The sequence below is a fragment of the Triticum dicoccoides genome, chromosome 6A, assembly GCF_002162155.2.
Source record: "Triticum dicoccoides isolate Atlit2015 ecotype Zavitan chromosome 6A, WEW_v2.0, whole genome shotgun sequence".
NCBI lineage: Eukaryota > Viridiplantae > Streptophyta > Magnoliopsida > Poales > Poaceae > Triticum > Triticum dicoccoides.
In genome coordinates, this window is record NC_041390.1 from 304503160 (window position 1) to 304517405 (window position 14246).

The following is a 14246-nucleotide window of genomic DNA, read 5'->3' on the forward strand; positions in this document are numbered from 1 at the left end:
TCTTCCTATGGCACCTACACCAATTGAAGTGCAAGCTTATGATAGTGATCACGAAACTTCAAATCAAGTCACTACCAAACCTCATAGGTCGACAAGGATGCATACTACTTCAGAGTGGTACGTAATCCTGTCTTGGAAGTCATGTTGCTAGACAACAATGAACCTACGAGCTATGGAGAAGTGATGGTGGGCCCAGATTCCGAAGAATGGCTCGAGGCCATAAAATTCGAGAGAGGATCCATGTATAAAAGAAAGTATAGACTTTGAAAGAACCACTTGATGGTCGTATGGCCGTTGGGTGCAGATGGATAGGAAGACAGACAATAATGGTAAGTGTCACCATTAAGAAAGCTCGACTTGTTGTTAAGATGTTTCCCGACAAGTTCAAGGAGTTGACTACGATGAGACTTTCTCACTCGTAGCGATGCTAAGAGTCTGTTGGAATTACGTTAGCAGTTACTGCATTATTTATGAAATCTTGCAGATAGGATGTAAAAAACATTGTTTCCTCGACATTTTTCTTGAGGAAAGGTTGTATGTGATAGGACCAGAAGGTTTTGTCAATCCTGAAAGATGCTGACAAGTATGCAAAGCTCCAGCAATCCTTCTAAGGACTGGAGTAAGCATCTTGGAGTTGGAATGTACGCTTTGATGAGATGATCAAAGATTTTGGGTTTATACAAAGTTTATGAGAAACTTGTATTTCCAAAGAAGTGAGTGGGAGCACTATAGAATTTTTGATGAGTATATGTTGTTAACATATTGTTGATCAGAAATGATGTAAAATTTCTAGAAAGCATGCAGGGTTATTTGGAAAGTGTTTTTAAATGGAAAATCTGGATTAAGCTACTTGAACATTGAGCATCAAGATCTATAAGGATAGATCAAAAACGCTTAATAGTACTTTCCAATGAATACATACCGTGACAAGATTTTGAAGGAGTTCAAAATAGATCAGCAAAGAAGGAGTTCTTAGCTGTGTTACAAGGTGTGAATATTGAGTAAGACTCAAGACTTGACCACGACAAAAGAGAGAGAAAGGACGAAGGTTGTCCCCTATGCTTTAGACGTAGGCTCTACAGTATGCTATGTTGTGTACCGCACCTGAAGTGTGCCTTGCCATGAGTCAGTCATGGGGTACAAGAGTGATCCAGGAATGGATCACACGACAGCGGGTTGAACTTATCCTTAGTAACTAGTGGACTAAGGAATTTTCTCGATTATGGAGGTGGTAAAAGAGTTCGTCGTAAAGGGTTACGTCGATGCAAACTTTGACACTAATCCGGATGACTCTGAGTAGTAAACCGGATTCGTATAGTAGAACAGTTATTTGGAATGGCTCCAAGTAGCGCATGGTAGCTACATCTACAAGATGACATAGAGATTTGTAAAGCACACATGGATCTAAAAGGTTCATACCCATTGACTAATAAACCTCTCTCACAAGCAAGATATGAACATACCCCATGGGTGTTGGATTCATTACATAGTGATGTGAACTAGAATATTGACTCTAGTGCAAGTGGGAGACTGTTGGAAATATTCCCTAGAGGCAATAATAAAATGGTTATTATTGTATTTCATTGTTCATGATAATTGTCTATTTTTCATGTTGTAATTGTATTAACCGGAAACCTTAATACATGTGTGAATACATAGACCCCAACATGTCCCTAGTAAGCCTCTAGTTGACTAGCTCGTTGATTAATAGATGGTCATGGTTTCCTGACCATGGACATTGGATGTCATTGAAAGGATATGTATCATGCTCATCATAAGAAAGGACAAAGGAGCATTTCATAGTATGGAGGCATATGATGTGAGAACAACCAAATACAATAGGCTCAATCAAACAAGTATGCATCACATGGAATATGTCCAAGTCTCCATGATCAATAAGCATAGCAAGTTGGCACTCAATACAAGGTGATATGAGGGATGAAACTAATGGAGACAAGAGACAATGATCAAGACAAATCATGTGAGAGGCAAGAGCATATATGTCATCAACCCAAGAAAGCAAGTAATAGTGGAACATGGGTGATGCGACAAAGCAAGCAATCATAGTGATTAAGTCAATCAAGCTAGTAGTGAGAAGATGCAACATACTAGAAGGGATCATGGCAAGCATGTCATGGGTGCAAATAGTGTGCATGAATAATGCACATGACATAGCACAAGCATGAAAACAAGATATGAGCAAAATATCATCAATGTATTGGTGAGAGGCCATATGCAAATAGCAATGGGACATCATGACTCTCCCAACACAACAAGCAACAATAGCATGAGGCACATGATAAACATGGCAATAGCAACAAGGATCTCCACCAAGCATGAAAATACACATAGGAGTAGCATAATGGTGAATCATGGGTAGATTCAAGCAAGAGTCACAATTGCAGGGCAAAAACATTGAAAGAGGCATAACATGCAAGGTGAACACGATATAATGGGCATAAGGTGATAATTGGTATATAGCCCAAAGCCGTGTGAGACCCAAGTAAAAGGAATGCGCGAAGAGAACAGTGGTAAGAATAGTCCACGGGATCCCAAGTCATCGTTGCTCTCAAGAGCTCGTTTCATGAACTCTTGGGATTGAGAGGTTGACGAGTATACATGAGTACCTACACCAAAAAATGACAAAGGGAAAATTGTGTGTGCGTCGTATATGTACACATCATCAATCATGATGCGCACGTGCATGTGTTGGTTAGCACAAAATAGCCAATGCTCAAATAAATGAGATGCGTGATATATAAACATGTCATCCATCATGAGAGGTTTGTTATTATGTATAGCATAATGGAGAATCAAATTGTGTAATGCATTATGGGAAATATGTAGAGCATTGTTATTCATGGAATGCATATGGTGCAAGCAACTATGGGAAGCATGCAAAGGATAGGATGTATCAAAATCTCCTAATATGTATGAGGAAACTATGGGGTCCCCTCATGATCATTAGTGGAAACATCACATGGGGAAGATTGACACATCCAGAACAATGCATATTTGGAAGATTGTGATCATGGCACGACATAGTAGATGAATTGCGAAAATCATGTAAAGCAAGCATGGCAATATCATCACATGAAAAACAAAATCCAATGACCATCATCTCGTCATCTATGCCATAAGTGCAAATGTGATTGATTTTAATGGGGCATGCATAGTTACTACGTTGAGATTGGAATGATGCAATATGGGAGATCTCACTCATAGCATATGACAAGTTTAGTGGATTGTCAAACATGATGTGACCAAAAGAATTTTCACATGATATCCTATGGAGCATAACATCACAACTAGGCAAATCGACATGCTCGTCATCATATTCATCATAAATAGGTAAGTCATGACATGAGGAAGTCGCACTAGCATGAAGCATGGGAATAGGTGTGTCAACATCATGCAAGAAATCATTTGTAAAATAGTCCACTAGTGGGACAAGAGAAGCACCATCACCTATGTTACCTTTGGAGCATCGCTCATGTGTTGTAGGTGAGGTGTCGAAGACCAAGTCGTTGTCATCTTCATCTTGATGGAACCATGTGGGGGTGCATCATCATCCACCATGGCCGTCGTCGTTGGAGGTATGGACTCGTCGAGGGTAGGCATCTCGTCATGTAGGAGACCTAGCACCAAAGAATAAAACACACTTGGAGTAGAGGGTAAGTCGTTAGAAATCATAGTGGCCTCACATGCCGTCTCAACTACCTCACTCACTAAGTGTTGTGGCTCACTCACTCCCTCTTGGATGCTCTCACTCGCATGGTTGGTGGAGTCACTCAAATGGCTCTCAAGCTCACATAGGATGTGTGGCATGCTATCAAGTGTGGGGCTAGTGGTGGTCACACTCATCCTCTCAATGGAAATGCACTCAATGTCATATGGTGGAGTCACTCATCTCACTCATAGGTTGGTGGCTCTCCTCACATGGCAATTGGGGCATCTCGTCATATGTGGGTGTCGGAGAGATGTAGGTGCAAATGTCTCCATGCTCAATCATGTCATAGTCGTAGCCATGGATGAAGGCCAAAGATGGCACATCATCACTCTCGTCTAAGACCAAAGATAAGGTCTCATGTGCGGTCTCGTAGCTTGACTCGGAGAATGAGTCCAATATGGGCGTCGTCTTCATGTTGTTGAAGAGGTTCATACTCGTCGCCGTTGTCGAAGGGGATAGCCCTAGCTCGACCTTCTTGTCGTTGTCTTGTTTTTGGAGGCCCATATGATGTGGCACCTTGTAGCTCGTCTCCATGACCGAAGGGAAATTCCCATGCTTGGCCATCTTCCTTGAGGGGCTTCCGAAGATGGAAGTGTCGCCCTCGCTTGTAGGTGGTCGCCTCGTTGGTGAAGATGTCGATGTAGGCGAACTCATGGGAAGTAGGCAAAGATGCCGTACGTCCAAAGGCAAAGATTCCTTGAGAACACTTGGCGAAGATGCCGAAGTGGTTGGTGCAGCCATAGCTCCGTCTTGGTGGTGCTCGTCTCGCGGTCTTCTCTTATGCTCATGAAGGCTGGCCTTGGCGTGAAGTGGGGCTTGTTGGTACTTGTGCATTTGCGCTTGGCAAGCATCTTCATGATGATGGTGTCATTGTCGTGCTTGAGCTTGATGGCATTCATCGTCGTCGTGCACATAATGCTTGGAGGTGATTTTCCCTTCATGATGATGTGGATCATGAACGTGATGGTGGTCGCCATAGAGATGTGGACGTGGACAACTTGCGCTTGCATCCTTTTTGCGATCCGAAGACTTGTGACTTGAACGTCGCCGCCTTGAGGATGATGAAGGGGAAGAACGGTTGATCAACAAGGTCCAAATCTCCTCCATCCTTGCATCTTGCTCCTCCTTTCGTGAGGAAAGCTTGTTGTCGATGTAGTCCCTTTTCCTTGCTTCGGAGTGACGAATGTCAATGGAGAGGTTCTCGATGCGCTCTCGCAATCTTGATTGTGCACCTTGCATTTGTCATTGTAGATCAAAGATAGACGCTTTGGTGATGTAGTTGTTCACACCGTCGTTGTTGTGGAAGACCGGAGATGAAATGCCTTGCCTATCCATCACAATACTCGAGAAAATATGAGTGGAGAGAGGAGAAGAACTATACCAAATGTACCTTGACCGATGTTGAAGATGGATAAATGATCACTCAATGATGTAACAAGGAAATAGCACAATTGGTACCAATTCTTGTCGGTTTCTCACACCTACACAAATAAGGCTTATGGTGGAGCTCAGTGAGGATAGTGGCACAAAAATTTGATGCAAAATGTTAGCAAGAGTCAATATTGTTGAAAGAGATTCACAAATTCGCAAGTGAAACAAGTACACCAAGAGCAATGAATGGCACACGGAAACGCAGACACGAATAGATAAATGGGGTCGTGCAACCAAGGATGAGCACAAAATGTGGAATCCACAGAAATCGCTCGTGTTGCACAACTCAAGACAGACGCTAGCACGATTGCTCAATAGGCGGATACGACACATGTGCACAACCTATAAGATGCAAAATGTATGAACTTTCTATCCCAAGTATGCTATGTATGATGTTCTAGTGGTATGATCCAAGATGACCGAATATGACAATCTTATATGCAATGTGGTATGATGCTAAGGCACTTGCTTACAAGCTTCTTTGCTCTTTCTCTTTTGCTTAAAAGCTTTATTCTTTTTTTATGGCCACAATGCGAAATGCACAAACCAAGATAGCAATTGGGTATATACGGGAACAATCTTGTGACACAAGGGATGATATGATACCAATATGATATGGTATGTATGCAATGTATGGTGGATCACTAATGTGCACAAGTAACATTGCCGGCAATACTCAAATGGCTAGTCTCAATAGGCAAGTGACGCAAAAGGGGCTAGGGGTTATCAGTGCAATGGCAAGGGAATATACAATGGAGGGATACCACGATACCAAGATGATATGGAGGTTACCGTCTATGGCGATGATGAGTGGCAGTGATCTTGATGGAGATACCAAGATGATGGAGACTCATCCCTAAGTAGCCGAAACACCTTAGGAAACGGAAAAACCGCGAACTCAAAATCTCAAATGTCAAATGGTGGTAGCGGGATGCGGTGGTGGTTTTGTCGAAACTTAATTGAATTGCGGAAAGGCAATGATGGGTTTGTGGAGTACGCAATGCGGAAATGGAGGGTAAGGTGGTGGACTATACACGGTGTCGGAGTTGGAAGCACGGTCCCTAAGTAGCCGAAACACCTTAGGAGACACAAACCACAACTCAATCAAGCTCAATCAAAATTGCGTTAAGTTGGGTTGGCGGAAATGTATGGTGGGAAAGCCTATGCGGAAGTTATGGTGGTGGTTGATGAAGGAGCAATCATCCCTAAGTAGCCTAAACACCTTAGGAGACTCAAATCACAACTCAAACAACCACTAATGCTAAGGGGAAAAAATTGGTTAGGTTGCAGAAGTCGGTGGTGGTTATGCAGAAGTTATGGTGGAATCCCTAGGCAAAGATGCCAAAGTTCCAAATATTTGATGGATTCAAATGGTTATGGTAGTATTTTTGTGGGAAGGGAGATGTCAAGAGCTTCAAAACGAGCTAAAGAACGTCAAAAACGGACTCCAGATGAATTAGTTATGGTCAAAATGGTGAAACACTGAAGGCTGAAATGCCACGGGCCGGACATCCAGGGTTGGGGGCCAGATATCCGGGGCTGATGTCCAAAACCATGCGGATTTTATGCTCCAGGAGCCAGATGTATGGCCCAATAGCCCGGATGTCCGGCTTGAGGCCCGGATGTCCGGCCCGACGATTCCAGATCTCGTTTGAGGCGGAAATTTTCGAATTGGGGGCGGAAATTGATGATTTTGGGGGCAAAATTTGATGGATTTCATGGATGGAAGGTGGGGAAACTTGGGGAGATGCTAGATCCACTCGAAACCAAGCAAATCCATGGATCAAAATCAACAAAACTTCGTCACACCAACAAATCACAAAAAAATGGGGGCTTTTTTTGTGGGGATTTTCGAATTTAGGACGAAATCAACAAAATTAGGCTGGAAAACAAAGAGGGGAGGCTCCGAAATCGTGATCAACATGGCTCATGATACCAAGATGATATCATGAGACAAGTTGGCTCTGATCCAAGATGATGTAGGGTGGAACCCTAGATGGCCGATCTTTCACGAAAGGAGCGGATCCCGCGAAGAACACGAGGGGAATCACGAGGGGAAACACGAGGGGAAACACGAGAGAAACACTCAAACCAGCAAGATGTAGTCACACATATGCTAGATCCATGAACACAAAGGGGGATACATGATCCACGATCAACAAGGGACGATACACGGTAACCGGTTCTTCTCCAAAGGAGGTCTTGATGGGGCCACCCAAAAGGGAGTCTTGAATCTAAGGGGATCTTCTCCGAAGAGGGGCCGCGGTCTCTCTCGTGGAGTAGATCCGTAATGGATGAGCAAAGCTCTATCTCTAATGAGCTACTACTTTGCTAACGCTAGAAAGAGGGAGGAGGAGGAGTATATATAGTGTAGGTGGGTGAAGGGGTACGTGGGCCTCGGCCCTTCACTGTGCACAGACAGGTGGAGTCGGATGTCCAGGCGTCGGGCCGGATGTTCGGGGCTTCGCGACGGGCCGGATGTCCAGGCTGGTCTGGGTCTTCCAGATGCATTCGGTGATGGAGGGGCCGGATTTCCAGGCGAAGGGGCCGGATGACCGGGGCTTCGGGAGGAGACGGATGTCCGGGGTAATGGCCGGATGTCCAGGTTGCGCTGGACCTTTGCGGTGCTCTCTGGATGGCTGATGCCGGATTTCCGGGGGTCAGGCCGGATGTCCGGGCTCGGGCCGGATGTCCGGCCGCTGTAGCAGTGGGCCCTTCTTCCTTCGCTTTCCTTCACTTCCATGCACGCTTGGCCTTGGTCCTTGGGCTCTCCATAGTCTCCTCGGGTGTACCTGAGTATATACAAGGTCCGCACTTGAAGTAGCATCCATGTCTTACATGCGGAAAGGGAAGATTCAAAAAGGAGCTAGTTCACCTTAGGTCCAAAGGTGTATGCTTGAGTGTACATGGGGATGATCGTAGGATGCTCCACATCACACGAGGACTCAGCAATCCTATTACCATGGGTATCAAGACTAGCAAAGCTTAATGGGTATGGAATGGACAAGCGGCAGGGTTGCAACAAGCGACTAAGCATTGTATGGTGGCTAACTTACAAGTACAAGAATAAGATGAGAAACTACACAAACGGTCGCAAACTAGTAACGATCAATAAGTGATCCTGAACTACTTATGTTCAAACATAACCCCACCATGTTCTCTTCTCGACCTACTCGAAAAGAGACGGTCACCATTACGCACACGGTTGGTGTGTTTTAATTCGAATCTGGTGTCAAGTTCTCTACAACTGGACATTAAAAATTCCCATCTGCCACATAACCGCGGGCACTGTCGTGGTTCTAAGTCTGATAGTAGAATAGGGGGGTAGGGATGTAGAGGCAAGATCCTAGCTATGGAGGAGTTGTACATGTGAGGTTTACGAGTTCAGGCCTTCTCGGAGGAAGTAACAACCCTACGTCTCGGAGCCCGGAGGCAGTCGACTGGATTATATGCGTGTGAGTTACAGGGGGTGCGAACCCTTGTGCCTGTGGAGGGGGGTGGCTTATATAGAGTGCGCCAGGACCCCAGCCAGCCCACGACACAAAGGGTTTAAGGTACATTGAAGAGAGAACGTTACTGGTAACGCCCACATTAAAGTGCTATAAATGCCAATTAAGCCTATAAGTAAATGCTCGACCGATGCATATGCAAAGTGGCTTTAGCTTTTCTGCCCATCGAGTGACTTCTGTGACGGTCGAGTGACATCGATTCTTCCGAGTGGAACATTTCTGGTCGAGTGGATGATGGTACCCTTTGGATGATCCTGGCTTTAGGGTGCTGTCCTAGGGGAGGATGTCTAGGTCAGGTCTATGACCCTACCCTAGGTACGTAGCTTCATCATTAGCCCCCGAATGGTTCAGGGTTCGAGTGGAGAAGGAGTTGATAATCTCTATGATTCGGCTTTTGTGCTTTGAGAATGTCTCGCCTAGAGGTCGAATGAACATTCATGATGGCTTCAACTGCTTGTTCAGTCGCCTTGATCCATTCTTGGTTTTGTCGAGTGAACTTTCGTTGTTAAGTTTCGAGCGTTGATGTGGAAAGAATCTTCCGTCTGAAGGGTAGTTCTGCCGTCTGCGGGTCTCACGGGATTCGAATTTTGGGAAGCGTGCCAGGCGAGGGAGGCCACGGTAGTCAGGACGGATTAGGCAGGCCGCCTCGATCTCCGCGCCACCTTTTTTGCCACATATCGCACGCGTGACTATTGCGGGATTTGATAAGATCGTCCGGGCCTACAAGTCAGTCACTCGGAAGTGACCTTATATAAGGCGCCGGACTGGGGCTTTTGAACAATGCGCCCCCATTCTTCTTCCTCCTCCCCAGATTTCTCCGCTGCACCTGCTTCTGCTCTCGGCGTTGTCGCCCCGCTCGAACTTGATTCGCTGCCATGGGGAAGGAGAAGACGGTGGCGTCGGAGTGTGCAAAGAAGGCGACGGCGAAGGCAAAAGGGAAGAAGACCAGCCGGGGCAGATCTTCGCCGAGGTCCGGCCTGCCGGCAGGCTGGATCCAGGGCGACTGGATCCGCTCGACAATCAGTCAAGATGACATCGACGACCTGGTTGAGGGGGGACTGATCCCCCACGAATCGGCGCGGCTCCCTGGGAATGAGACTGAGCCGCAGCCGCAGGAGGGTGAGTGCGTTCTCCTTGCCACCCGTGTCGACCGTGGGTTTTCTTCGCCTCCCCACCCTTTCTTTCGCGGTTTCTTGAACTTCTTTGGGGCTCAACTCCACCATTTTTCTCCAAACACCATCATGTACCTTGCCGCTTTCGTGTCTATGTGCGAGAACTTCTTGGGTTGTCGACCACACTGGGGTCTCTTCAAGCATATATTCACATGTCGCTCTCAGACGATCAAGAAGGCCAACCCGAGTGACGAGAGGACGCACGTGATACAGATGTGCGGAGGTCTTGGAATTCAGATGAGGAACAAAAGCACTTTCCCAACTATGATCCTTCCCGACTCGGTTCGGGGTTGGCAGTCGACCTGGTTCTACTGCAAGGACCAGCTGACCCCGGGCCAGTCGACCGGACTTCCCCCCTTTTCCATGGCTCGAGTGGAGAAGCCCTCCACCTTGAGAGTGATCCTAGAGGAGAAGGCGCAGGTGAAGGTGTTGGTCGAGCGGGTTGTCCAACTTGTTCGCGACGGAGTGACCGGTATGGACCTGTTGGAGGTCTTCCTCAGTCGACGCATCCAACCACTCCAAGCTCGTGACCATCCGATGTGGATGTACTCGGGACTCGAGGATTCCACTCGGATCCACCCGAAGGATGTCAGTGAGGACACGGTGGAGCAGTGGCTGAGAGGTATTACCGGCAACAAGGATAATCCCCGAGGGTCCAGGAGGGTGGTTCCGTTCGACCATTCGTGCCAGCCGGAATAGGTAAGATTCTACATTGTCGAGTGTCTTCTTGTTTTACTATGTAGCCTCTTGTTGACGGTCGACTGTCTTTCTTTTATTCCTTGTCTTTCAGGCTCTTGTTGATATGTACTCAATGCCCAATGGAGTGCAGGAGCAAAATGTCGAGGGAGAGGCGAGCGGGGGCGAGAGCGGCGAGTGGCACTCGGATGCAGAGGAGGACAAGGAGAGCGACCACCCGAGTGACAAAGAAGAGGTCGATTCGCCTCCTCGCAGAGAAAGGAGGTCCAAGCACACTCATGACCCAGAAAGCACCCCCGACCTGGTGGCCGCACGGACTGGGCATTCTTCAAAGCGCCCTCGCACGTCTTCTCTAGTGCCGACTGAGAAGGGACCGAAACAGCTCAAGACTGCACCGCCTCCTGCGCTGAAACCATTGAAGGCCACATCCTCCAAACCGCCGAAGGCTTTGCCCAGAATCAAAGTGACCATTCCCACCATCTCCAGGTAATCATCTGACCCGATCTTTTGGTCGACTCGAGCAATAGAACATAACCGACTGAATGTCGACATTTGCAGTGCTGCTACCTCTGGAACTTCTTCCCGCCAATACTGATACGAGGAAATGGAAGACGCGGTTACCTCCAACCCAGGTAAAATTCTCGTGATCTTGTTCTTAATTATTTGGTCAATCAAATTCTGGCGATTCACTTGGGGTCGACTGATTTATTTGCAGTCCCACCAACGTTATCGAGCTTCCGGATGATGATGAAGATGTGGCCCCGAGGCCCAGAAAGAACAAAAAAGTAGCGGCTGGCAAGACATCTCAGCCGGGACTAACGACGGAACCAACTGTCCAACAACCTGAAGATGCAGGTGGGGCCTCTGTAACTTTTGCTGTCCCATTGTCGAGTGAGCGCCCTGCATCGTTGATTGTACATGTGTTTCCTTCAGCCATCCAACCCCATGCCTCGGAGCTCCAAGCTGCCGCATCTGGGCCGTCTACTCTTTTCTTCACCAACTATCATGTTCCGGAAAGCCAGTCGGACGCCGCTGCGGAGGCTATCCGTTAGGCTAGCGTGATGATGGAGCAGATGAAGACGGTGCACGACAACAGCCAGGCTGCTTACGATGCCAGACGGCTCTTCGGGCCAATGTCCAGGTAAGTTGGCTTTCGACTGACCTTGTTCTATTAGGATATGCTACCTGAAATATTTTCTTTCATACAATCTCTTATTGTTTGCGTCAAATCTGTACACCCACTGGGTGTTTTGTTGTCTTTAGTATTTGCGCTCTTCCACTCGGCCTGGGCGAGTGGGATCTGAACCGGTGGGGGCATGCTAAGTGCACCCACTGGGTGTAGTCCCCGAGACCGCAGTCGATTGTGGGCAGCCGACTGGGGTATGAGTACTTTTCACTTTCCTTTCTTCCACTCGGCCCGGGCAGACTGGCCGAGTGGGATCTGAACCAGTGGGGGCACGTCAAGTGCACCCACTGGGTGTAGTCCCCGAGACCGCGGTCGACTGTTGGCAGTCGGCCGGGGTCTGGATAGTTCTTCTCTCTTTCTTCTCTTTTTTTACTCGACCCGGGCGGACCGGTCGAGTGGGGTCTGAATCAGTGGGGGCACGCCAAGTGCACCCGCTGGGTGTAGTCCTCGAGACCGCGGTCGACTGCGGGCAGTCGGCTGGGGTCTGAGTAAACTTTTAAGTTTTATTCACTCGAAAGTAAATAATCTTTGATCTTGTCAATTGACATGTCTTTTACCTTCTTCAGAAATCTTGTACTCTCATTTCCAAGTTCGCCGAATTTGAGGAGAAGCAGAGGCAACTCAACCTTGACTTGGAGCTGGCCCAACAAAAATTGAAGAAAGCTCAAGATGAAGCTGCTGGTATGGAAGGTAACTGCCTGTCGATTGCTCACGTTGATCGTCCTTTAAAATATTTCTTCGATCTCTTGTTTGATCCGATTGCTTATTTTGTAGAGAAAATGAGGTTGGCTCTGGAGAAGAAGGACTTGGACCTTGCAGCTGCGTAAAAGGAGGCTCAAGATAAGACTGCCCTTGGAGACCAGAAGCTGGCTTCGGTCGGAGTGCTTGAAGAAGAAGTAAGCAAGCTGAAGTCCTCTCTCACTGAATCCAACCGAGAGGAAACTCGTCTGAAGAAGGATAAGATGGCTCTGAATGAGAAGCTGGAATCCACGGCTCGTAAGAGAAATGACGTGGAAGCTTATCTGAGAACTCTTGCCAAGAAGCTCTTTCTTATGCTAGAAGGTACTCCTTTTAATCCGACTGATTTACTGCTTGCAAGTTAGTCCAGTCCAGTTGACTCACTAACTCCTTGACTGCAGAATTCTGCCAAAACTTTGACGAGGAGACTGGACGGATCGAGACGGGTTTGGACCCTATTGTTTCTCCAGTCGGCGATGGGGCTGCCATGAATGTGCTTCGACTGGAATCCCGTGTTGCTAGTGTTACAAGTTACCTCGCTCGTCTGAAGGTGGTAGTTTCACGGATCGACTCATCACTCTGGCCAAGGGCGACGCTTCACAATGACCTCGAATCTCTGATGGCTCGGCTCAACAAGGTTCCTGGTCGAGTGCTAGAATGGAAGAAGTCCTCTGCTCGGTGTGGTGCTGACATGGCATTGTCCTTGGTAAGAGTCCACTGCAAGGAAGCCCGCAAAGATAAGCTGGTGGCGATCAAGGTCGCCAACACCAAAAGACATGATTTCCAGTCCTTTATGGAGACTTTCATCGCTGCTGCCACTCGGATTGCAGATGGAATTGACTTGGATGAATTCGTCGAACCCGCCAGCCCTCCTCCTGCCGAATGAACAAACTTTGAGATTTAAATCTGCCTTAAATTTGCCTCAGAATGCCGAGTGGTTGCTGTAACCGTTAAACTCCTTCGGGCTTGGTGCTCGAGTACTTTTGATCCGTCGTCTGGAATTTTTAGGATCTGTCTGAACTTGGTTTATCTCTGAATATGCTTGTATTTGCCTTCGAGTGGGATTTGCTCTTTACTCTGAATAATCTTTCGACCTGCATCTCGTTGTCCTCGTGGACAGGGGTAGAGCATATGTTGTATTTGTGCCACAGCTCCAAAGGAGAAGGTTGCAGTCGACCTACACCTCGTCGTCCTTGCGGATGGGGGTGGAGCGCACATTGTATTTGTGGCGCGGCTCCTAAGGAGAAGGTTGTAGTCGACCTGCACCTCGTCATCCTTGCAGATGGGGATGGATCGCACGTTGTATTTGTTGCACGGCTCCAAAGGAGAAGGTTGCAGTTGACTTGCACCTTGTCGTCTTGTGGATGGTGATGGACGTACGTTGTATTTGTGGCGCAGCTCCAAAGGAGAAGGTTGTAGTCGACCTGCACCTCGTCGTCCTTGAGGATAAGGATGGACTTTAAACCTTAGGCGAGTACTGGACTGCAGTTAAGCTCCCGAGTGAGAGTGTCACCCACCACTTGGTAGGATTTTTTAAACTTAGGTGAGTACTGGACTGCAGCTAAGCCTCCGAGTGGGAGGGTTGCTCACCACTCGGTAGGATTTTTTAAACTTAGGCGAGTACTGGACTGCAGCTAAGCCTCTGAGTGGGAGGGTTGCTCACCACTCGGTAGGACTTTTTAAACTTAGGCGAGTACTAGACTACAGCTAAGCCCCCGAGTGGGAGGGTTGCTCACCACTTGGTAGGATTTTTTAAACTTAGGCGAGGACTGGACTGCAGCTAA